This window comes from Leucopleurus acutus (assembly GCF_964270905.1).
Source record: "Leucopleurus acutus genome assembly, chromosome: 9".
Lineage (NCBI taxonomy): Eukaryota > Metazoa > Chordata > Mammalia > Artiodactyla > Delphinidae > Leucopleurus > Leucopleurus acutus.
Window position 1 is genome coordinate 63,124,981 of NC_139144.1, and position 24,841 is coordinate 63,149,821.

Here is a 24,841-nt window from a genome sequence, read left to right on the forward strand (position 1 = left end):
GTGATTCAGGGTTTTTTCATCCTTGGCTCCATTCTTACCAAGGCTTGGAATGGGTGTTACACAATGCCCTTCACTCCTCCACTCCCAACCCTCAACCATCCTCACTGTGGGTCCCATTTCACTCCTGGCTTCTGCCTTTTCCAAGCCTGTGATTCCCACAAAACCAGTGACGTGTCTTCCCAGCCCTTCCCCGTAGTATCACCCACAGACATCACCACCTCTTAGCATCAAAGGCAGAAACTTAAGGAAAATCCCCTTATTTATGGCCACCTAACCAAAGCAATGAATTACATGTCAGCCAGTTGGCAAGGAGGCTGTCGTTTTGCAACATCCAGAGCTCTGGTTTGAGATTTAATCAGATTTGCAGAGTTTGCTCAATTCAGCAGGAACTTAACAAGGCATGGATGATGGGAAAGGAAACAAAGAGAACTGATCCTGTCCCGGTAAACAGAATCCAAGGGCAGAGACCAACTCAACAGCACGGAACACTGCAGAGAAACTCAGTTCAGAAATACTGATGCCAGAAACGACCCTGGATTGGCTTTTCAATTAGTTTCTCAGAAGGTCAGTGAGATGGGCTTAAAGAAGTAGGGCCACTGATAATTCTGTACACTCAGGAGGAAAATAAGTATAGGACCTAGTGGTTTAGAATGAAGGGAAATTCCTTTCAGTGATTAGATTCAATTTTGCATGCTTGAAAATATCAGAAAATAAGATACAAAAATGCTATTGATCGCACGGTGAGACGGGAACTTTCATACCAGGAATGTAAACGGATGGAAAACTTCCAGAAAGCCATTTGACGTATTTATCAAGAGCCTGTGAAAAGTTTCGATTTAGTAACTTCTCATTCTAGAACTCTGCCTTCTGAAAAGGTTCAGAGGTTCGGACAATTTTTTTTTTTTAAACAAGGGGCTTCCACTGCCAGCTCTGATAAGGTAGCTTGTTGTTCCCACAGAGGGCAACTACAGGTGGGTGGATCAGCAGGTTGGGGTACATTCATACAGTAGAGTGCTATTCAGAAGTAAATGTGAGGGACTTCCTGGTGGCACAGTGGTTAAGAATCCACTTAACCAGGGGACACAGATTCAAGCCCTGATCCGGGAAGATCCCACATGCCGCAGAGCAACTAAGGCCATGCACCACAACTACTGAGCCTGTGCTCTAGAGCCTGCAAGCCACAGCTACTGAGCCCACGTGCCACAACTACTGAAGCCCGTGTGCCTAAAGCCCGTGCTCCACAACAAGAGAAGCCACCGCAATGAGAAGCCCGCATGCCGCAAGGAAGAGTAGCCCCCGCTCGCCGCAACTAAAGAAAGCCCGCACACAGCAACGAAGACCCAACGCAGCCAAAAATAATTTAAAATAAATTTTAAAATAAATTTGAATAAAATACTAATATGACATGAATGAGTATCAAAGATGTTATGCTGAGAGAAAGAAGACTCAAGAAACCATGTAGTATATGATTCCATTCATATGATTCTAGAAATCTGATCTAGATCAGAGCAGTGGTTTCCTGGGTAGGGGGATAGGAGCTAAGGAGAAATTGACTGCATATTGCTGGGGTGATAGAAATGTTCTTTATCTTGCAGTATCACATATATATATATATATATATATATATATAAAATACATACATGTGTATATATATTATACATACATATATATGTCACATGTGAATATATGTATCACTATGCCTAAATATGTGTATATATGCACATCACATGTGTATGTGTGGTGTATGCATATACAACATATGTGTATGTATGTATATTATGCATACACACATACATATGATTTGTCAAAAGTCATCAACTTGTACACAGAAAATCTCCGAATGTTACTGTATGGAAAAAAAACCTTCACTGAAGTATTATGTAAAGGCAGAACACATTTCCAGGTAAACAAAAACTGAGAGACATTGTGGCCAGCCTAGCTGCACTAAAATAAGTACTGAAGATTCTTTTAGGTAGGAGAAAAATGATCCCAAACTAAAACAAAATGAGAGCAACAGAAAGTTTTAATATGTGGGTAAATATAAATGTATATTGACTGAACAAAACATTATTATCTTGTGGGGTCTAAAATATATGTAGAATTAACATTTAAACAAGGGAGACTGTGCAAGACGGCAGACTAGAAAGGCCCTGAGCTCACCTCCTCCGATGGAACACCAAAATCACAACTATTTGCAGAACCATTGATGAAAATGACTGGAACCTGCCAGAAAATTTCTTATACAACTAAAGATATAAAAAAGGAAGCACAGAGAGGCAGGTAGGAGGGGGCAGAGCTGCCATATAGTCAAGTCCCATATCCCTGGCTGGGCAATCCACAAACAGCAGAATAATTATGACCGCACAGGTTCTCCCAAAGGAGTGAGAGGTCCGAGCCGCATGTCAGGCTCCCAGCCCAGGGGTCCTGCACCAGGAAGATGAGCCCCCAGAACATGTGGCTTTGAAGTTCAGTGGGGCTTACTTCTGAGAGTCCAAGAAGGCTGGGGGAAATAGAGACTTCACACTGAAAGGACATATAAAATCTCACATCCTCTGGAACCCAGGGCAGAAGCAGTAATTTGACCTGAGGCTGGGTCAAACCTACCTGCTATTCCTAGCGAGTCTCCTGGAGAGGCAGGAGGCAACTGCAGCTCACCCTGGGGACACAGGCACTGGCAACAGCCATTTTGGGGAGCTCTTTCTACCATGTGGACACTGGTGCTGGAATCCTCCCTCTAGCTTATTAACCCCAGGCCCCAGCCCCACTTGGGGCACCAGTGCTGGGACACCTCAGGCCAAGCAACTAACAGGGCATGGACACATCCCCACCCACCAACAGAGAGGCTGCTTTAAGACCCTTTGATCCACAACTGCCTCTGGACACAGCCCTGCCCACCAGAGGACCCAGGACCCGGCTCCACACACCAGTACACAGGCACTAGAACCAAGACCACCAGGACCCTCCAGCCGGAGTCCCTGGGACCCAGCTCCACCCAGCAGTGGTCAGGAACCAGCACCAGAATCCCCAGGGCACCAGCCTCACCCACCAGTGAGCCTGCTCTAGCCGCCCCCCCCCCGACCAGCTCCACCCACCAGGGGGCAGACAGCAGTTGCAAGAAAACCACAGTCCTGCAGCCTGCAGACCTCCCCAGTCACTAGCTGCTCAGACCCTGCCCTCGGACCAGTTGTGCCCAGGACCCGCCCACTAGCAGGCCAACACAAGCTTCCAGACACCTCAGGTCCTGCAGCCAATTGTGTCAGGAACTGGCCCCACCCACCAGTGGTCTGACACGTGCTCTGGGAGCCTTGGGCTCTGCAGCCAGACCCCAGGACCCAGCTCTGCCTACCAGTAGGCCAGTACTAGCCCCAGGACCTGGCTTCGCCCACCAGTGGGTGAGCAACAGCCCCCAGGGTCTCCTGGACCCTGACTCAACCCACCAGTAACCCAGCACTAGTATAGTCCCCTGGAGTTCTGCAGTCAGTCACCCCATGACCCAGTCCCACAAAACAGCAGCCAACAGCCTCTGCACAAGGCAGGAACTGGCAACCGAACAGACCAAGGGCCAACCAAGCTTACCAGACTGTCCACACAGTCAGCCCACCACGACAGAAAGACCCACACAGCCCTCATGGGGGAAGCCCTAGAGCGTACAGCTCTGGTGATGAAAGGGAAGTATCCTGAGACACACAGGTTGTCTACAAAAGGCTTATTCTTCAAGGCTGGGAAATGTAACCAACCTACCAGACACATTAAAAAAAAAAAACAAACAAACAGCAACTTAGGCAAAATGAGGTGGCAGAATAACATGTTCCAAAGGAAGAATCAAGATAAAACCCCAGAAAAAGAACTAAGTGAAGTGGACACAGGCAATCTGCCTGAGAATGAGTTCAAGGTAATGATCATAAAGATGATCAAAGAACTCGGAAGAATGGATGCACAGAATGAGAAGTCAGAAGCTTTTAACAAGGAGTTAGAAAATCTAAAGAACAACCAAACAGACATGAAGAATACAGTAACAAATAAAAAATACACGAGAAGAACCAACAATAGACTAAATGATACAGAGGAATGGATCGGCGAGCTGGGAGACAGCAGAGGAAATCACTGATGCTGGGCAGAAGAAAGAAAAAAGCATGAAAAAAAATGAGGACCGTTTAAGAGACCTCTGGGAAAATATCAAACACACCATATTTGCATTATAGGGGTCCCAGAAGGAGAAGGGAGAGAGAAAGGGGCTGAGAACATAATTGAAGGCATACTAATTGAAAACTTCCCTAACCTAGGAAAGGAAACATACATCCATGTCCAGGAGGTACAGAGAGTCCCAAACAGGATCAACTCAAAGGGGAATACACCAACACGCACTGTAATTAAAATGGCAAAAATTAAAGATAATGAGAGAATATTAAAAGCAGCAATGGAAAAGCAACATGTTATGTACAAGGGAACTCCCATAAGGCTATCAGCCGACTTTTCAGCAGTAACTCTGCAGGGCAGAAGAGAGTTGCACAATATAAAGTGAAGAAACGGAAAAACCTACAACCAAGAGTACTCTACCCAGAAAGACTCTCACTCAGATTTCATGGGGAGATCAAAAGCTTTACAGACAAGCAAAAGCTTTTAAAAGAGTTCAGCACCTCCAATCCAGCTTTACAAGAAATGTTAAAGGCACTGCCCTGAGCAAAAATGAAAAGGACACAATTAGCAACATGAAAATCATGAAAGGAAAAAAAATCTCATCAGTAAAGACCAACATATACATGAAAAGATGCTCAACATCACTAATCATTAGAGAAATGCAAATCAAAACTACAATGCCGTATCACCTCACACCGGTCAGAATGGCCATTATCAAAAAACCTAGAAAAAATAAATGCTGGAAAGGTGTGGTGAAAAGGGAACCCTCCTGCACTGTTGGTGGGAATGTAAATTGATACAGCCGCCATGGAGAACAGTATGGAGGTTCCTTAAAAAACTAAAACTAGAACTACCATATGACCCAGCAATCTCACTACTGGGCATATACCCTGAGAAAACCATAATTCAAAAAGAGTCATGTACCAAAATGTTCACTGCAGCTCTATTTACAATAGCCAGGACATGGAAGCAACCTAAGTTTCCATCAACAGATGAATGGATAGAGAAGATGTGGCACATATATACAATGGAATATCACTCAGCCATAAAAAGGAATGAAACTGAGTTATTTGTAGTGAGGTGGATGAACCTAGAGTCTGTCATACAGAGTGAAGCATGAAATACCATATGCTAACACATATATATGGAATCATATGCTAATGCATATATATGGAATCTAAAAAAAATGGTACTGTTGAACCTAGTTGCAGGGCAGGAATAAAGAAGTAGACATAGAGAATGGACTTGAGGATATGGGGTGGGAGGGCGAAGCTGGGGCGAAGTCAGAGTAGCACTGACGATATATACAGTACTGAATGTAAAATAGTTGGCTGGTGGGAAGCAGCAGCACAGCACAGGGAGATTGGCTCAGTGCTTTGTGATGACCTAGAGGGCGGGATAGGGAGGATGGGAGGGAGGCTCAAGAGGGAGGGGATATGGCTGATTCGCTTTGTTGTGCAAACAGAAACTAACACAGTATTGTGAAGCAATTATACTCCAATAAAGATCTATTAAAGAAAAAAACAAGACAAACATATAGTAAAAGTAGGAAATCATCCACACACAAAACTAATAGGAAGGTTAAAAGACAAAAGTAGTAAAATTACTTATATCAACCATAAGCAGTTAAGGGATACACAGAACAATTAAATGTAAAACATGATATCCAAAACACTAACCATGAGGGGAGGAGAGTACAAACACAGAGTTGTTAAAACGCATTTGTTAAGAGATCAGCAACTTAAAACAATCACATATATATATAGATAGATAGATAAATTGCTATATATAAACCTCACAGTAACCACAAAACAAAAATCTAAATTAGATACACACACAAAAAAGAAAAAGGAATCCAAACATAATACTAAAGATAGTCTTCAAATCACAAGAGAACAAAAGAAGAAATGAGCAAAATGACCTAAAATACAATCCCCAATTAACAAAGTGGCAATAAGAACACAATATCAATAATTACTTTAAATGAAAATGGAACAAATGCTCCAATCAAGACACAGAGTGGCTGAATGGAAACAAAAAAAGACCCCTATATATGCTGCCTACAAGACACTCACTTCAAATCTAGAGACACACACAGGATGAAAGTGAGGGGATGGAAAAAGGTATTCCATGCAAATGGAAAGCAAAAGAAAGCCAAGGTAGCAATACTTATATCGGACAAAATAGACTTTAAAATAAAGACTGTTATAAGAGACAAAGAAGGACATTACCTAATGATCAAGGAATCAATCCAAAAAATATAACAATTGTAAATATATATACACCCAACATAGGAGCACATAAACACATAAAGCAAATATTAAAAGACATAAAGGGAGAAACTGAGAATAGCACAATAATAGTAGGGGACTTTTAACACCCCACTTACATCAATGGACAGGTCATCCAGACAGAAAACCAATAAGAAAACACTGGCATTAAACGACATATTAAACCAGGTGGACTTAATAGATATATATAGAGCATTCCATCCAAAAGCAGAAGAATACATACTTTTCAAGTACACATGGAACATTCTCCAGGACAGATCACATGTGAGGCCACAAAACAGACTTCAGTAAATTTAAGAAGACTGAAATCATATCAAGCATCTTTTCCCACCACAATGCTATGAGACTAGAAATCAACTACAAGAAAAAAACTGCAAAAAACACAAACACTTGGAGGCTAAACAATATGCTACTACACAACAAATGGATCACCAAAGAAATCAAAGAGGAAATCCAAAATACCTGGAGACAAATGAAAACAAAAACACAATGATCCAAAATCTATGGGACACAGCAAAAACAGTACTAAGAGAGAAGTTTATAGCAATACAAGCTTACCTCAGGAAACAAGAAAAATAAAAAACCTAACCTTAAACCTCAGGGAGCTAAAAAAAGAACAAACAGGGCTTCCCCGGTGGCGCAGTGGTTGAGAGTCCGCCTGCCGATGCAGGGGACGCGAGTTCGTGCCCCGGTTCGGGAAGATCCCGCATGCCGCGGAGCAGCTGGGCCCGTGATCCATGGCCGCTGAGCCTGCGCGTCCGGAGCCTGTGCTCTGCAACAGGAGAGGCCACAACAGTGAGAGGACCACGTACCGCAAAAAAAAAAAAAAAGAAAGAAAGAAAGAAAAAGAACAAACAAAATCTGGTTAGTAGAAGGAAAGAAATCATAAAGGTTAGTGCAGAAATAAGTGAAATAGAGACTAAAAGAACAGAAAAGATCAATGAAACTTAGAGCTGGCTCTTTGAAAAGATAAACTAATAAACCTTTAGCCAGACTCATCAAAAAAGACAGAGAGAGAGAGGCCAAATCAATACAATCAGAAATGAAAAGAAATTACAACGAACACAACAGAGATACAAAGGATCATAAGGGAATACTGAGAACTATATGCCAATAAAATGGATAATCTAGAAAAAATGGACAAATTCCTAGAAATGTACCATCTCCCAAGACTGAACCAGGAATAGAAAATATGAACAGACCAATTGCCAGTAATGAAATTGAATCAGTAACTTAAAAAAAAAAAAACTCCCAACAAACAAAAGTCCAGGACCAGATGGCTTCACAGGTGAATTGTACCAAGCATTTAAAGAAAAGTTAACACCTATACTCAAACTATTCCAAAATATGACAAAGGAAGGAATGCTTCTGAACTCACTCTACAAGGCCAGCATCACCCTGATAGCAAAACCAGACAAAGATATCACACAAAAGAAAGTTACAGGCCAATATCACCGATTAACATAGACACAAAAATCCTCGACAAAATATTAACAAACCAAATCCAACAACTCTTTAAAAAAAAATCATACACCATGATCAAGTGGAATTTATCCCAGGGATGCAAGGATTTTTCAATATCTGCAAAATCAATCAATGTGTTACACCATATTAACAAATTGAAGAATAAAAACCATATGATCATCTCAACAGATTCAGAAAAAGCTTTTGACAAAATTCAATATCGTTTACAATAAAAACTCTCCAGAAAGAGGGCAGAGGGAACATACTTCAACATAATACAGGCCATATATGACAAGTCCACAGCTAACATCATACTCAGTGGTGAGAATCTGAAAGCATTTACACTAAGGTTAGGAAGAAGACAAGGATACCAACTCCTGCCACTTTTATCCAACATAGTATTGAAGTCCTAGCGACAGCAATGAGACAAGAAATAAAAGGAATCCAAATTGGGAAAGAAGAAGTAAAACTGTCACTGCTTGCAGATGACATGACTATACATAGAGAATCCTAAAAATGCCACCAAAAAACTACTAGAGCTCATCAATGAACTCAGTAAAGTTGCAGCATACAAAATTAAAATACAGAAATCTGTTGCATTTCTATACACTAACAACAAACTACCAGAAAGAGAAGTTAAGGAAACAATCCCATTTAGCACTGCATGAAAAAGAATAAAATACCTAGGAATAAACGTACCTAAGGAGGTAAAAGACCTGTACTCGGAAAACCATAGGACACTGATTGAAAAGACTGAAGATGATACAAACATACAGATATACCATGGTTGGGGCTTCCCTGGTGGCGCAGTGGTTAAGAATCTGCCTGCCAGTGCAGGGGACACGGGTTCGAGCCATGGTCCAGGAAGATCCTACATGCCACAGAGTAACTAAGCCCATGTGCCACAACTACTGAGCCTGAGCTCTAGAGCCCATAAGCCACAACTACTGAGCCCATGTGCCATAACTACTGAAGTCTGCGTGCCTAAAGCCTGTGCTCTGCAACAAGAGAAGCCACCACAATGAGAAGCCCGTGCACTGCAACGAAGAGTAGCCCCCGCTCACCACAACTAGAGAAAGCACACACGCAGCAACGAAGACCCAACGCAGCCAAAAATAAGTAAATAAATAAAATAAACCAATTTTTTTAAGAAGTGAATGTCTTAAAAAAAAAAAAAAGGTATTTCATGGTCATGGATTGGGAGAATTATTATTGTTAAAAACGACCATACTACACAAGGCAATCTACAGATTCAATGCAATCCCTATCAGAATACCAGTGGCAGAGTATGGGATGAAGATGGCAGAGTAGCAGGATATGAAGCTCACCTTCTCCCACAAATACATCAAAAATACATCTACCTGTGGAACGATTCTCACAGAATGTCTACTGAATGCTGGAAGAATACTTCAGACTGCTGAAAGGGCAAGAAAATCTCCATGTGACCAGGTAGGAAATGTAAAAAATAGAAAGCGAGAAAAGTCTCACGACAGCACCTGTGCTCCTGGGAGGGAGCTGTGCAAGAGGAAAGGTCCCTGCACCCTGGGAAGCCCCCTCACCAGTGGGGAGATCTGCTGGGACAGAAAGGGAGCTTCAGAGCCTCGTAGGAGAGTGCTGCTGGTTTGCAGCAGCCAGAGCAGAGGGAGAACTGCACAGATGGGCAGTGCTGCCGCCCTGCACTGCCCTGCACTCCCCGGCCTAAGACAGGCATCCGCCAGTACGGGCGGGGGCTGGGTGCTGGAACCTGGGCTTCAGAGATCGGAACCGGGGAGAGGACTGGGGTTGGCCATCTGAAGATGGCCTGGGGCGGGGCTGGAATCCAGTGCAACCATGGCTGGGGGCGTACGCAGAGGAGGTTTGGGCCAACTTAGAGACCAGTCGCCACTGTTTGGGGAGTGCATGAGGGGAGGCGTGGGACCCAGACTGTAGCCTTTTACCCTGTGCACGTGCTCACAGAGGGCAGGACACTGCCTGCACAGGCTGCAGGAGCAGTCGTGAGCCACCACCACCCCCTTGCAGACTCCAGGAGTGGTTGGGAGCCACTGCCGCCTCCCTCCTGGACCCCAGGAGTGGTCATGAGCCACCACCTCTGTCCCCATCATGTGCTCTGGGGGTGCACCTGAGATGCCACCACTGCCAAGAACCCCAGGGCCGGGCACCAGCCACAACATCTGCACACCCCTTATCAAGGGGAGAATAACCAACACACACTGAGGAAAGAGGCGACAGGTATCCATACTAAAAACAGCCCTGGCACCAAATATATTCAACCCACACGAGTTACACAGGGACACCCCCACATATAAACAGCCTTCCAAGACCACACCAGATAATCGTTTCTCCTAAACTCAGAGTAAGAGAACTAGAAGTAAAATGAAGCTGAGGAACCACTCCCAGGTAAGAGACCAACAGCATTCCCCTGAAAGAACATGCAGTGAAGCAGACCTCTCCAGACTAGTAGACACCGATTTCAAAAAGGAGACAATGAAAATACTGAAGGAATTAAGAAACACTATCAATGGAAATGCAGAGTACTGTAAAAAGGAACTAGAAACTATAAAGAGGAACCAAAAAATATAAAACTCATTTGCAGGGAATTCCCTGGCAGTCCAGTGGTTAGGGCTTGGCACTTTCACTGCCGAGGGCTGGTTCAATCCCTGTGGGAACTGGGATCCCACAAGCCACACAGCGTGGCCAAAAAAGAAAAAAAAAATTCATTTGCAGAGACAAAAGCTGAGCTAAAGGCATAGAATAGCAGAATAGCATGGAATAGCAGAATGAATAATGCAGAAAAACAAATAAGTGACCTGGAAGACAGGATAATGGAAATCACCCAATCAGGATATCAGACAGAAAGCCAAATTAAAAAAAAAACAATGAAAGAAATATGAGAGACCTATGGGATAATATAAAACATACATATAATAGGGATTCCAGAAGGAGAAGAAAGAGAAAAGGGGATCGAAAATGTATTTGAAGAATTATGGCTGAAAACTTTCCAAACATAAAGAAGGAAACATATCCAGGTACAGGAAGCACAGAGGGTCCCAAACAAGATAAACCCAAACAGACCTACACCAAGACATAATAAAAATGGCAAAAGTTAAAGATAAAGAGAGGATTAAAGGCAGCAAGAAAAAACAAAGAGTTAATTACAAGGTAATGCCCATAAGGCTATCAGCTGACTTCTCTACAGAAACACTGCAGGCCAGAAGGGAGTGGCAAGATATATTCAAAATACTAAAAGGGAAAAATCTGCCACCTAGGATACTCTACCCAGCAACATTATCATTTAGAATAGAAGGAGAGACAAATAATTTCTCAGACAAGCAAAAACTAACAGAATACAGCAATACTAAACCTATCCTAAAGGATATATTGAAAGGTCTTCTCTAAATAGAAAAAAGTAAAAACCTATAGGAAAGAAAAAAAATCACAATTGGAAAATAAATCACTTAAATAAGCCAGTATACAGATTTAAAGTTTCTGTGAAAGTGATGATAACAATGAACAGCAAAAGGATGAGAATGAAGGTGTAAAAGAGGACATCAAAACCACAAAATGTGGGGGAGGGGAGTAAGAAAATGTAGATTTTTTTTTTCCTATAATATGACTACCAGTCTAAGGCAAGTAGACATAGGAATAGGTTAACATACTTGAAAAACAGGGTAACCACACATCAAAAACATACAATAGATTCACAAAAGCCAAAAAGAAGAGAACATAAGTATAAGACAAAAAAAAAGGTCATCAAACCCCAAAAGGAAAAACAAAAAGAAAGGGACAAAGATAATATATAAAATCAATGGGAAAACAAGGTTTAAAAATGGCAATAGGGCTTCCCTGGTGGCGCAGTGGTTGAGAGTCCACCTGCTGATGCAGGGGACACGGGTTCATGCCCCGGTCCAGGAAGATTCCACGTGCCATGGAGCAGCTGGGCCGTGAGCCATGGCCGCTGAGCCTGCACGTCCGGAGCCTGTGCTCCACAAAGGGAGAGGCCACAACAGTGAGAAGCCCGCGTACCGCAAAAAAAAAAAAAAAAAAGGCAATAAATACATATCTATCAATAATTACCTCAAATGTCAATGGACTAAATGCTCCAATCAAAAGACACAGAGTGGCAGACTGGATAAAAACATAAGAGCCTAAAATATGCTACCTACAAGAGATGCACTTTAGGGCAAAGGACACACATAGATTGAAAGTGAGGGGGTGAAAAAAGATATATCATGAAAAGGTGGGGATCACAATACTCATATGAGGCTAAATAGACTTTAAAACAAAGGCTATAAAGAAAGATAAAGAAGGACACTATATAGTAATAAAAGGATCAATACAAGAAGAGGATTTTACACTTGTCAACATATATGCACCTAATACAGGAGCACCCAAATGCATAAAACAAATACTAACAGACATAATGGGAGAAACTGACAGGAATACAATAATAGTAGGAGACTTTAACACCCCACTCACATCAATGGACAGGTCTTCCAGACACAGAATTAATAAGGCAACAGAGATCCTAAATGATACAATAGAACAGTTAGACTTAATTGAGATTTTCAGGACATTACCACCAAAAAAACCAGAATACACATTCTTTTCAAGTGCACATGGAACATTCTCTAGGGCTGACCACATATTAGAGCTCGAAACAAGCCTCAACAAATTTAAGAGTATAGAAATTATCTCAAGCATCTTTTCTGACCACAATGGCATGAAACTAGAAATTAACCACAGAAAAAGAAATGAGAAAAAATAAATGATTACATGGAGACTAAACAACATGGCACTAAACAACCAATGGGTAAACAATGAAATCAAAGAGGAAATTTTAAAATACCTTGAGACAAATGACAATGAAAATACAACCATACAAAAATCTATGGGATGCAGCAAAAGCAGTTCTTAGAGGGAAGTTCATAGTGATACATACAGGCCTTTCTCAAAAAACAAGAAAAATCTAAAATAAACAACCTAACCTACCACTTAAAAGAATTTAAAAAACAAGAGCAAACAAAACCTAAAGTCAGCAGAAGGAAGGAAATAATAAAGATCAGAGAGGAAATAAAATAGAGATAAAAAAACAATAAAACCAAGAGCTGGTTCTTTGAAAGGATAAACAAGATTGACAAACCTCTGGCCAGGCTCACCAAGAAGAAAAGATAGAGAACCCAAATAAACAAAGTAAGAAAAAGAGACATAACAATTGATAGCAAAGAAATACAAAAAACCATAAAGGAATACTATGAACAGTTATATGCCAACAAATTCAACAACCCAGAAGAAATGAACAAGTTTCTAGAAACATACAGCCCACCAAAATTTTATCAAGAAGAAACAGATAATTTGAAGAGACCAATCACTAGAAGTAAACACAATCTATAATTTTAAAACTCCTACAAACAAAAGTCCAGGACCAGATGGCTTCTAGCAAACATACAAAGAAGAACTTATACCAATCCTTCTCAAACTCTTCCAAAAAAACTGAAGAGGAGGGAACACTCCCAAGGATATTCTATTAAGCCACCATCACCCTGGGATACCAAAACCAGACAAAGATACCAGCAAAACAGAAAATTACAGGTCAATATCTTTGAAGAATATAGATGCAAAAATTCTCAACAAAATATTAGCAAACCGAACCCAACCACACATAAAAAAGATCAAATACCATGACCAAGTGGGATTCATCCCAAGTTCACAAGGATGGTTCAACATACGCAAATCAATCAATATGATACACCACATAAACAAAAGAAAAGGCGAAAACCACATGCTCATCTCAATAGATGCAGAAAAAGCATTCGACAAAATCCAACATCCACTCAAGATAAAAACTCTTACCAAAGTGGGTATAAAAGGAACATATCTCAAGATAGTGAAAGCTATTCATGGGCTTCGCTGGTGGCGCAGTGGTTGAGAGTCCGCCTGCCGATGCAGGGGACACGGGTTCGTGCCCCGGTCCGGGAAGATCCCACATGTCGCGGAGCGGCTGGGCCCGTGAGGCATGGCCGCTGAGCCTGCGTGTCCGGAGCCTGTGCTCTGCAACAGGAGAGGCCACAGCAGTGAGAGGCCCACATACCAAAACAAAACAAAACAAAAATGCTATTCATGATAAATCCACAGCCAGTATAAATGGTGAAAAGATGAAAGCCTTCCCACCAAAATCTGGAAGAAGACAAGGATGCCCACTGTCACCTCTTCTATTCAACATAGTATTGGAAGTCGTAGCTACATCAATCATACAGGAAAAAGAAACAAAAGGTATCCAGATTGGAAGGGAAGAGGTAAAACTGTCATTATATGTAGATGATATGACACCATATATACAAAACCCTAAAGACTCCACACAAAAACTACTAGGACTGATAAACGAATTCAGCAAGGTAGCAGGATACAAGATTAACATGTGGAAATCGGTTGCATTTCTTTACACCAATAATGAAATATCAGAAAGGGAATGTAAAAAAACAATATCTTTTAAAATTGCAACTCCAGGGGCTTCCCTGGTGGTGCAGTGGTTGAGAGTCCGCCTGCCGATGCAGGGGACACGGGTTCGTGCTCCGGTCCGGGAAGATCCCACATGCCGCGGAGCGGCTGGGCCCGTGAGCCATGGCCGCTGAGCCTGCGCGTCTGGAGCCTGTGCCCCGCAACGGGAGAGGTCACAATAGTGAGAGGCCCGCGTACCGCAATAAATAAATAAATAAATAAAATTGCAACTCCAGAAATAAATTACTTAGGAATAAACCTCACCAAGGAGGAAGACATATGCTGAGAACTATAAAACACTAATAAAGGAAATTCAAGATCATTCAAAGAAATGAGAAAGATATTCCATGCTCTAGGATTGGAAGAATATTGTTAAAATGGCCATACTACCCAAAGCAATCTACAGATTAAATGCAGTCCGTATCAAATTACCCATGACATTTTTCACAGAATTAGAACAAATAATCCTAAAATTCATATGGAATCATAAAAGACCCAGCATTCCCAAAGCAATCCTGAAGCAAAAGAACAAAGCAGAAGGCATAACCATCCCAGACTTCAGACAATATTACAAAGCTACAGTAACCAAAAAAAGCATAGTATTGGCACAAAACCAGACATATGGATCAATGGAACAGAATAGAATCCAGAAATAAACCTAAACACCTATGGTCAATTAACCTTCGACATTAACCTTCGACAAAGGAGGCAAGAATATACAATGGGAAAAAGATGGTCTCTTCAGCAAGTGGTGTTGGGAAAGTTGGACAGCCGCACGTTAAATCAAGAAATTTAAAACACAACCTCTCACTATACACAAAAATAAGCTCAAAATGGCTTAAAGACTTAAACATAAGACATGACACCGTAAAACTCCTAGCAGAAAACACAGGCAAAACATTCTCTGACATAGATCGTACCAATGTTTTCTTAGGTCAGTGTCCCAAAGCAATAGAAATAAAAACAAAAATAAACAAATGGGACCTAATCAAACTTACAAGCTTTTGCACAGCAAAGGAAACCATAAACAAAATGAAAAGACAGAGCTTCCCTGGTGGCGCAGTGGTTGAGAATCCGCCTGCCAATGCAGGGGACACGGGTTTTGAGCCCTGGTCCGGGAAGATCCCACATGCCACGGAGCAGCTATGCCCATGCGCCACAACTACTGAGCCTGCACTCTAGAGCCTGCGAGCCACAACTACTGAGCCCATGCGCCTAGAGCCCATGCTCCGCAACAAGAGAAGCCACCTCAATGAGAAGCCCACACACTGCAATAGAGTAGCCCCCGCTCGCCACAACTAGAGAAAAGCCCACACGCAGCAACAAAGACCCAACGCAGCCAAAAATAAATAAATAAAGTTGCTAAAACAAAAAAAATGAAAAGACAACCTACAGAATGGGAGAAAATATTTGCAAATGATGCGACAGACAAGAGCTTAGTTTCCAAAACATACAAACAGCTCATACAACAACAAAAACAAACAACCCAATTGAAAAATGGGCAGAAGACCTAAAGAGACATTTCTCTGAAGAAGAAATACAGATGACCAATAGGCACATGAAAAGATGCTCAACATCGCTAATTATTAGAGAATGCAAAATGAAACCACAATGAGCTACCTCCCCACACTGGTCAGAATGGCCATCATCAAAAGTCTACTGCTGAAGAAGGTGTGGAGAAAAGGGAACCCTCCTACTCTGTTGGTGAGAATGTAAGTTGGTGCAGCCACTGTGGAAAACAGTATGGAGGTTCCTCAGAAAACTAAAAATAGAACTACCATATGATCCAGCAATCCCACTTCTGGACATATGTCCAGACAAAACTATAATTCAAAAAGATACATGCACCCCTATGTTCATAGCAGCACTATTCACAATAGCCAAGACAGGGAAACAACCTAAATGTCCATTGACAGATGAATGGATAAAGAAGATGTGGTACATATATGCAATGGAATACTACTGAGCCGTAAAAAAGAATGAAATAATGCCATTTGCAGCAACATGGATGCAACTAGAGATGATCAAACTAAGTGAAGTAAGTGAGAAAGAGAAAGACAAATACCATATGAATTCACTTATATGTGGAATCTAAAATATGACACAAATGAACCTATGTATGAAACAGAATCAATGACATAGAGAACAGACTGGTAGTTGCCAAGTGGGGGGATAGGGATGGATTGGCAATTTGGGATTAGCAGATGTAAGCTTTTATATATAGAATGGATAAACAACAAGGTCCTACTATATAGCACAGAGAACTATATTTGATATCCTATGATAAAGCATAATGGAAAAGAATATTAAGAATGTATATATACATATAACTGAATCACTTTGCTGTACAGCAGTAATTAACACATTTTAAATCACCTATACTTCAATTAAAAAATGAAAAAAATATCGATGCCATTTTTCATGGACTAAAACACGTAATTCTAAAATTTGTATGGAAAAACAAAAGATCTTGAATAGCCAAAACAATCTTGGAAAAGAACAGAAGGAATCATGTTTCCTGACTTCAGACTATACAACAAAGCTACAGTAATCAAAGGAGTATGGTACTGGCACAAAAAGGCACATAGATCAATGGAACAGAATAGAGAGCCTAGAAATAAACCCACACACTTATGGTCAATTATTTTATGACACAGGAGGCAAGAATATACAATGGAGAAAAGACAGTCTCTTCAATAAGTAGTGCTGGGAAAACTGGACAGCTACACATAAAAGAATAAAATTAGAACATTCTCTAACACCATATACAAATATAAACTCAAAATGGATTAAAGACCTAAATGTAAGACCAGAAACCATAAAACTCCCAGGAGAAAACATAGATGGAATACTCTTTGACATAAATCGTAGCAATATTTTTTTGGATCTGTCTCCTAAAGCAAAGGAAATAAAAGCATAAACAAACAAATGGGACATAATTAAACTTAGAAGCTTTTGCACAGCAAAAGAAACCATCAACAAAACAAAAAACACCTTACTGAATTGGAGAAAACATTTACAAATGATATAACAGATGAGGTGTTAATATTCAAAATATATAAACAGCTTATACAACTCAACATCAAAAACCAAACAACCGGGCTTCCCTGGTGGCGCAGTGGTTGAGAGTCCACCTGCCGATGCAGGGGACACGGGTTCATGCCCCGGTCCGGGAAGATCCCACATGCCGCGGAGCGGCTGGGCCCGTGAGCCATGGCCGCTGAGCCTGTGCGTCCAGAGCCTGTGCTCCGCAACGGGAGAGACCACAACAGTGAGAGGCCCACGAACCGCAAAAAAAAAAAAAAAAAAAAAAAAACCTAGACCTCCCTGGCGTCCCCTGGTTAAGACCCCACGCTTCCACTGCAGAAGGTATGGGTTTGATCCCTGGTCAGGGAACTAAGATCCCACAAGCCACACAGTGCAGTCAAAAAAAAGAAAACAAAAACAAAATACTACAAACAACCCATTTAAAAAATGAGCAGAAGACTTGAAAAGACATTTTTCCAATGAAGACATAGATAGCCAACAGGCATGTGAAAGGATGCTCAACGTCATTAATCATCAGAGAAATGCAAATTAAAACCTCAAAGAGATATCACCTCACACGTGTCAGAATGGCTATCATCACAAAGAACACAAATAACAAATGTTGGCAAGGATGTGCTGAAACGGAACCCTTGTACACTGTTGGTGGGACTGTAAACTGGTGCAGCCACTATGAAAAACAGTATGGAGGTTTCTCAGAAAACTAAAAATAGAACTACCATACGACCCAGCAATTCCACTCCTGGGTATTTATTCGGGAAAAAAAACATGAAAACAATAATTCAAAAAGATACATGCACCCCAATGTGCATAGCAGCATTGTTTACAATTGGCAAGATATGAAGCAACATAAGTATCCATCAACAGATGAATGGATAAAGAACATGTGAGATACACACACACACACACACACACACACACACACACACACACAAAATGGAATACTACTCAGCCATAAAAAAGAATGACATGTGCAGCAACACAGATGGACTTGCAGGGTATTGTGCCAAGTGAAATAAGTCAGACAGAGAAAGACAATGTATAATACAACTTATATGTGGAATCTAAAAAAATAGAACAAATTAGTAAATTTAACAAAAAAGAAGCAGACTCCCAGATATAGAGAACAAACTATTGGTGATCAGCAGGGAGAGGAAAAGGAGAGGGGCAAGATAGGGGTAGGGGATTAAAAGGTACAAACTATTATGTATAAAATAAATAAGCTACAAGTATATATAGTGTAACACAGGGAATATAGCCAATATTTTATAATAACATAAATGGAATATAACCTTTAAAAATCATGAATCACTATGTTGTACACATGAAACATAACACTGTACATCAACTATACCTCAACTAAAAAAAAACAAAAACATTTAAACAGTAATAACACAAAAAGGTGGAAGGGAGTAAATGGAGTTAAAGTGTTCTAAGTTCAAAGCATTTTCTGGTAATAGGCAAAAGTATTACTTTATATTAGACAGTAATAATTCAAGGATCCAGGTCTTAATCTCTAAAATTGCTATTAATAAAAATAGCAAGAGAATACAAGACAATAGAAGGAGGTAATATAATAATAAATATGCTTAACTCTAAAAGAAGGCAGGGAGAGGGGAAAAAAGAATGCAAAAGTGGTGAGACTAATAAAAACTAGACAACATATATAAATCCAAATATGTTAGTAATTCAATTAAATATAAATGGACTAAATATACCAATTATACAACATAGGTTGGCAGACTTGAGAAAAAAACTATATGCTGCTTTAAAAGATACACCTTAATTAAACCCTGTCACTTTACTTCACTCATTCATTTACTCATTCCCCCAAGTGGGAAATGATATACTAGGTATAAACTAACCAAAAGAGAGCTGGTAGACCTATATTAAAATTAAAGTAGAATTTAAGGAAAGAAATGTTAGTAGAGGTAAAGGAACATTTCATAATGATAAAATAATTACTTTTAAAGGTTGTTATAGAAACGTTAGTTTGTATGCACGTAGTAACTTATTTTCAAAATATATAAAGCAAAGATTGACAAACGTAATAAGGAGGAATATACAAACCCACAATCAGTGAGGATTTTCAAACAGTGAGGGACTTTATTTCTCAGAATGACTGAAATAGACCAAAAAATGAAAGAATATGGAGAATATGAACAAAGTGTCTCGACTGACATCTATAGAACACTGCAGCCAACAGCAACAGAATGCCCAGCATTTAGAGTGCATGTGGAGTGTCTGTAAAGTTGACCAATACGCTGGGCCACAAAGCAAGTTCTTAACAAATTTTAAAGAACTGAAATCACTCAGAAAATGTTCTCTGACCACAGTGGAATAAAGCTAGAAATAAAAAATTAAAAATACCTAGAAAAATCCCCAAACCACAAGTCAAAGAAGAAATAAAAGTGGAAATTAGGAAATATTTTGAATTGCATAATAATGAAATTACAACATACAAAATTGGTGGGATACCATTTAAAAAGTCACAGAAATATATAGCCTTATATGCATATATTAGAAAAGGAAAACAAAAACTTAAGTCATATTATTTATATTGTGCGTTTCCACCTGCTCACTGTGGAAAATTTGGAAATGCAAAAAAAAAAAAAGTTCAGATAAACAAAACTCACCCATCACCCACTGTTAACATTTTGGAGTATTTTCCCTTTCTGCTTTTCTCTACGTTCAGTTACACCTATACTGATCTTTTTTGCACGTTTGCCATCACACTATATGTATGTGGTGTACCTCTACCATTATCTCATGTTTCTTTGTAACCGCCAAGGCCCTCTTGAGCTGCAGAAGCTGGTTTCTGACAGATGCTTTGCTTTCCCTGGTTTTTTTTTTAATAGAGTAAGAAACACCTGCCACTTTTTGCTGCTTTAAAGCCTCGTTCCTGAGAAACTCCATGCGCCAAACAGAGGATCAAAATTGATGCCAAATGGTAGCCCCTTTCCTGGCTGGGCCCTGCCTGCCTGAACTGCCAGGGCAAATCTGCACACCACGCTCTGCAGCCTCCACCAGCTACCAGGCACACAACGGCATGCTATCCATCACGGACAGGCCTGAGGAAGGGCTTCAGTGGGTAGGCAGGGGTCAGGATGCTGGGCAGACTCTGGGATCCACAGCTTCGGGCATCCTTCCCTGGAAACCCAGTATCAAGCCTGTGCTGCTCGGGGCCCCAGCAGAGCCCTGACAGTCATTGCTAAAACTGAGTGAGCACTTCTCTAGGGGCCCAGTGTTGACCTAACACTTGCCACTCATTGCGGGAGGCCAGATAACATAAGGATTCAAAGTGGTCTCTGGAGCCAGTGGGCTGAGTTCAGACGTGACTCCACTGCTCATCAGCGAGTCAGCTATCCTCTCTGTGCCTCAGTTTCCTCCAAGTCTCTGACAGTCCCTACCTCCAAGTGTTGCTGTAGGGTTGAGTCCATGGTCACGAAGTGCCTAGACCAGGGCTGGCATACAGTGAACACTCAGTAATTATCACCTTGCATAATCTTCTCTGTTCTCTGGCAGAGGTCATTGTTACTACCCATTTACCATGAGGAAACTGAGGCACACGGAGGGTAAGCAGCTCCCAACACCCACAGAGGTTACAACGCAGCCAGGCGGATGGACACAGAACAAGGGACTACAAGAGTGACTGAGAAATGACCGCAGAGAGCCAAGGCTGTCTGTAGCTCTCCCAAAGGCTTCCTTGGTCCCGCTGGAGCCCTCTGCAGTAAAAGGTGACAGAAGCGGCGAGAGCCTCAATCTCTTAGAGAGTTTGGATCCGAGACACCCAGAGAGATGCTGAGCCCTGATAACATGCAGCACACAAGCTGAGGGCTAAAGACTGCCCACTGCTCAGTGTCATGGTCTCCACAGCCACCCAGGTGTGCCATCCCATCCCATGCATCATTAGAATAAACCCCAGAGGGGCTGTTCAGGACGATGGCGGAAGAGTAAGACGCGGAGATCACCTTCCTCCCCACAGATACACCAGAAATACATCTACACGTGGAACAACTCCTACAGAACACCTACTGAAGCCTGGCAGAAGACCTCAGACCTCCCAAAAGGCAAAAAACTCCCCACGTACCTGGGTAGGGCAAAAGAAAAAAGAATAAACAGAGACAAAAGGATAGGAACGGGACCTGCACCAGTGGGAGGGAGCTGTGAAGGAGGAAAGGTTTCCACACACTAAGAAGCCCCTTCGCGGGCGGAGACTGCGGGAGGCGGAGGGGGGAGCTTCGGGGCCGCGGAGGAGTGCACAGCAACAGGAGTGCGGAGGGCAAAGCGGAAAGATTCCCGCACAGAGGATCGGTGCCAACGGGCACTCACCAGCCCGAGAGGCTTGTCTGCTCACCCGCCGGGGCGGGCGGGGCTGCGAGCTGAGGCTCGGGTTTCGGTCGGAGCGCCAGGAGAGGACTGGGGTTGGCGGCTTGAACACAGCCTGCAGGGGGTTAGTGCACCACGGCTAGCCGGGAGGGAGTCCGGGGAAAAGTCTGCACCTGCCGAAGAGGCAAGAGACTTTTTCTTCCCTCTGTTTCCTGGTGCGCGAGGAGAGGGTTTTAAGAGCGCTGCTTAAAGGAACTCCAGAGATGGGCGCGAGCCGCGGCTAAAAGCGCGGACCCCAGCGACAGGCGCAAGCCGCGGCTAAAAGCACGGACCCCAGGGACGGGCGGGAGGTGCTAAGGCTGCTGCTGCCGCCACCAAGGGGCCTGTGTGCGAGCACAGGTCACTATCCACACCCCCCTTCCGGGGAGCCTGTGCAGCCCACCACTGCCAGGTTCCCGGGATCCAGGGACAACTTCCCCGGGGAAACGCACGGCGAGCCTCAGGCTGGTGCAACGTCACGCCGGCCTCTGCCGCTGCAGGCTCGCCCCGCACGCAGTGCCCCTCCCTCCCCCCCGGCCTGAGTGCGTCAGGGCCCCCGAATCAGCGGCTCCTTTAACCCCATCCTGTCTGAGCAAAAAACAGACACCCTCCAGCGACCTACACGCAGAGGCAGGGCCAAATCCAAAGCTGAGCCCCTGTAAGCTGTGAGAACAAAGAAGAGAAAGGGAAATCTCTTCCAGCAGCCTCGGGTGCAGCGGATTAAAGCTCCACAATCAACTTGATGTACTCTGCATCTGTGGAATACCTGAATAGACAACGAGTCATCCCAAATTGAGGAGGTGGGGCTTCGAGAGCAAGATCTATGATTTTTTCCTCTTTTTGTGAATGTGTATGTGTATGCTTCTGTGTGAGATCTTGTCTGTATAGCTTTGCTTCCACCATTTGTCCTAGGGTTCTATCCGTCCATGGTTTTTTTAAAAATTTTTTTTCTTAATATTTAATTTTAATAACTTTATTATACTTTACCTTCATTCTTTCTTTCTTTCTTTCCGTCCTTCCTTCCCTCCTTTAGACAACGAATCATCCCAAATTGAGGAGGTGGTCTCTGACAGCAAGATTTAGGATTTTTCCCCATTTACCTCTTTTAGTGAGGGTGTATGTGCATGCTTCTGTGTAAGATTTTGTCTGTATAGCTTTGCTTCCAACATTTGTCCTAAGGTTCTATCCCTTTTTTTTCTAAATATTTTTTAATTCAATAACTATTATACTTTATTTTATTTACTGTATCTTCTTTCTTTATTTTTTCCTTCCTTCCCTCCTTCCTTCCTTCCTCCCTCCCTCTTTCCCTTTCTTTCCTTCTTGCCTTCTTTCCTTCTTTGCTTCTTTCTTTCTTTCTTCCTTCCTTCCCTCCTTTCTTTCTTTCTTTCTTCATACTTCTACTAATTCTCTCTACTTTTTCTCCCTTTTATTCTGAGCCGTGTGGATGAAAGGCTCTTGGTGCTCCAGCCAGGAGTCAGGGCTCTGCCTCTGAGGTGGGAAAGCCAACTTCAGGACACTGGTCAACAAGAGACCTCCCAGCTCCACATAATATCAAAAGGTGAAAATCTCCCAGAGACCTCCATCTTAACACCAGCACCCAACTTCACTCAACGACTAGCAAGCTACAGTGCTGGACAACCTATGCCAAACAACTAGCAACACAGGAACACAACCCCACCCATTAGCAGAGAGGCTGCCTAAAATCATAATAAGGCCACAGACACCCCAAAACACACCACCAGATGTGAACCTGCCCACTAGAGAGACAAGATCCAGCCTTATCGACCACAACACAGGCACTAGTCCCCTCCACCAGGAAGCCTACACAACCCACTGAACCAACCTTAGCCACTGGAGACAGACATCAAAAACAGCGGGAACTACGAACCTTCAGCCTGCAAAAAGGAGACCCCAAACACAGTAAGATAAGCAAAATGAGAAGACAGAAAAACACACAGCAGATGAGGAGCAAGATAAAAATGCACCAGACCTAACAAATGAAGAGGAAATAGGCAGTCTACCTAAAAAAGAATTCAGAATAATGATAGTAAAGGTGATCCAAAATCTTGGAACTAGAATGGACAAAATGCAAGAAACAGTTAACAAGGACCTAAAAGAAATAAAGATGAAACAAGCAACGATGAACAACACAATAAATGAAATTAAAAGTACTCTAGATGGGATCAATAGCAGAATAACTGAGGCAGAAGAACGGATAAGTGACCTGGAAGATAAAATAGTGGAAATAACTACTGCAGAGCAGAATAAAGAAAAAAGAATGAAAAGAACTAAGGACAGTCTCAGAGACCTCTGGGACAACATTCAACGCACCAACATTCGAATTATAGGGGTTCCAGAAGAAGAAGAGAAAAAGAAAGGGACTGAGAAAATATCTGAAGAGATTATAGTTGAAAACTTCCCTAATATGGGAAAGGAAATAGTTAATCAAGTCCAGGAAGTACAGAGAGTCCCATACAGGATAAATCCAAGGAGAAATACGCCAAGACACATATTAATCAAACTGTCAAAAATTAAATACAAAGAAAACATATTAAAAGCAGCAAGGGAAAAACAACAAATAACACACAAGGGAATCCCCATAAGGTTAACAGCTGATCTCTCAGCAGAAACCCTGCAAGCCAGAAGGGACTGGCAGGACATATTTAAAGAGATGAAGGAGAAAAACCTACAACCAAGATTACTCTACCCAGCAAGGATCTCATTCAGATTTGATGGAGAAATTAAAACCTTTACAGACAAGCAAAAGCTGAGAGAGTTCAGCACCACCAAACCAGCTCTACAACAAATGCTAAAGGAACTTCTCTAGACAAGAAACACAAGAGAAGGAAAAGACCTATAATAATGAACCCAAAACAATTTAGAAAATGGGAATAGGAACATACATATCAATAATTACCTTAAATGTAAATGGACTAAATGCTCCCACCAAAAGACACAGATTGGCTGAATGGATACAAAAACAAGACCCTTATATATGCTGTCTATAAGAGACCCACTTCAGACCTAGAGACACATACAGA

The 24,841-nt window shown here is 42.0% G+C and overlaps 1 protein-coding gene across 1 annotated transcript in view; it reads right to left on the reverse strand.

Moving 5' to 3' along the window:
* The window catches only part of NOD1 (nucleotide binding oligomerization domain containing 1), a 91,378-nt gene that overhangs the window by 49,203 nt on the left and 17,334 nt on the right, over positions 1 to 24,841 (reverse strand). The window lies entirely within an intron of this gene.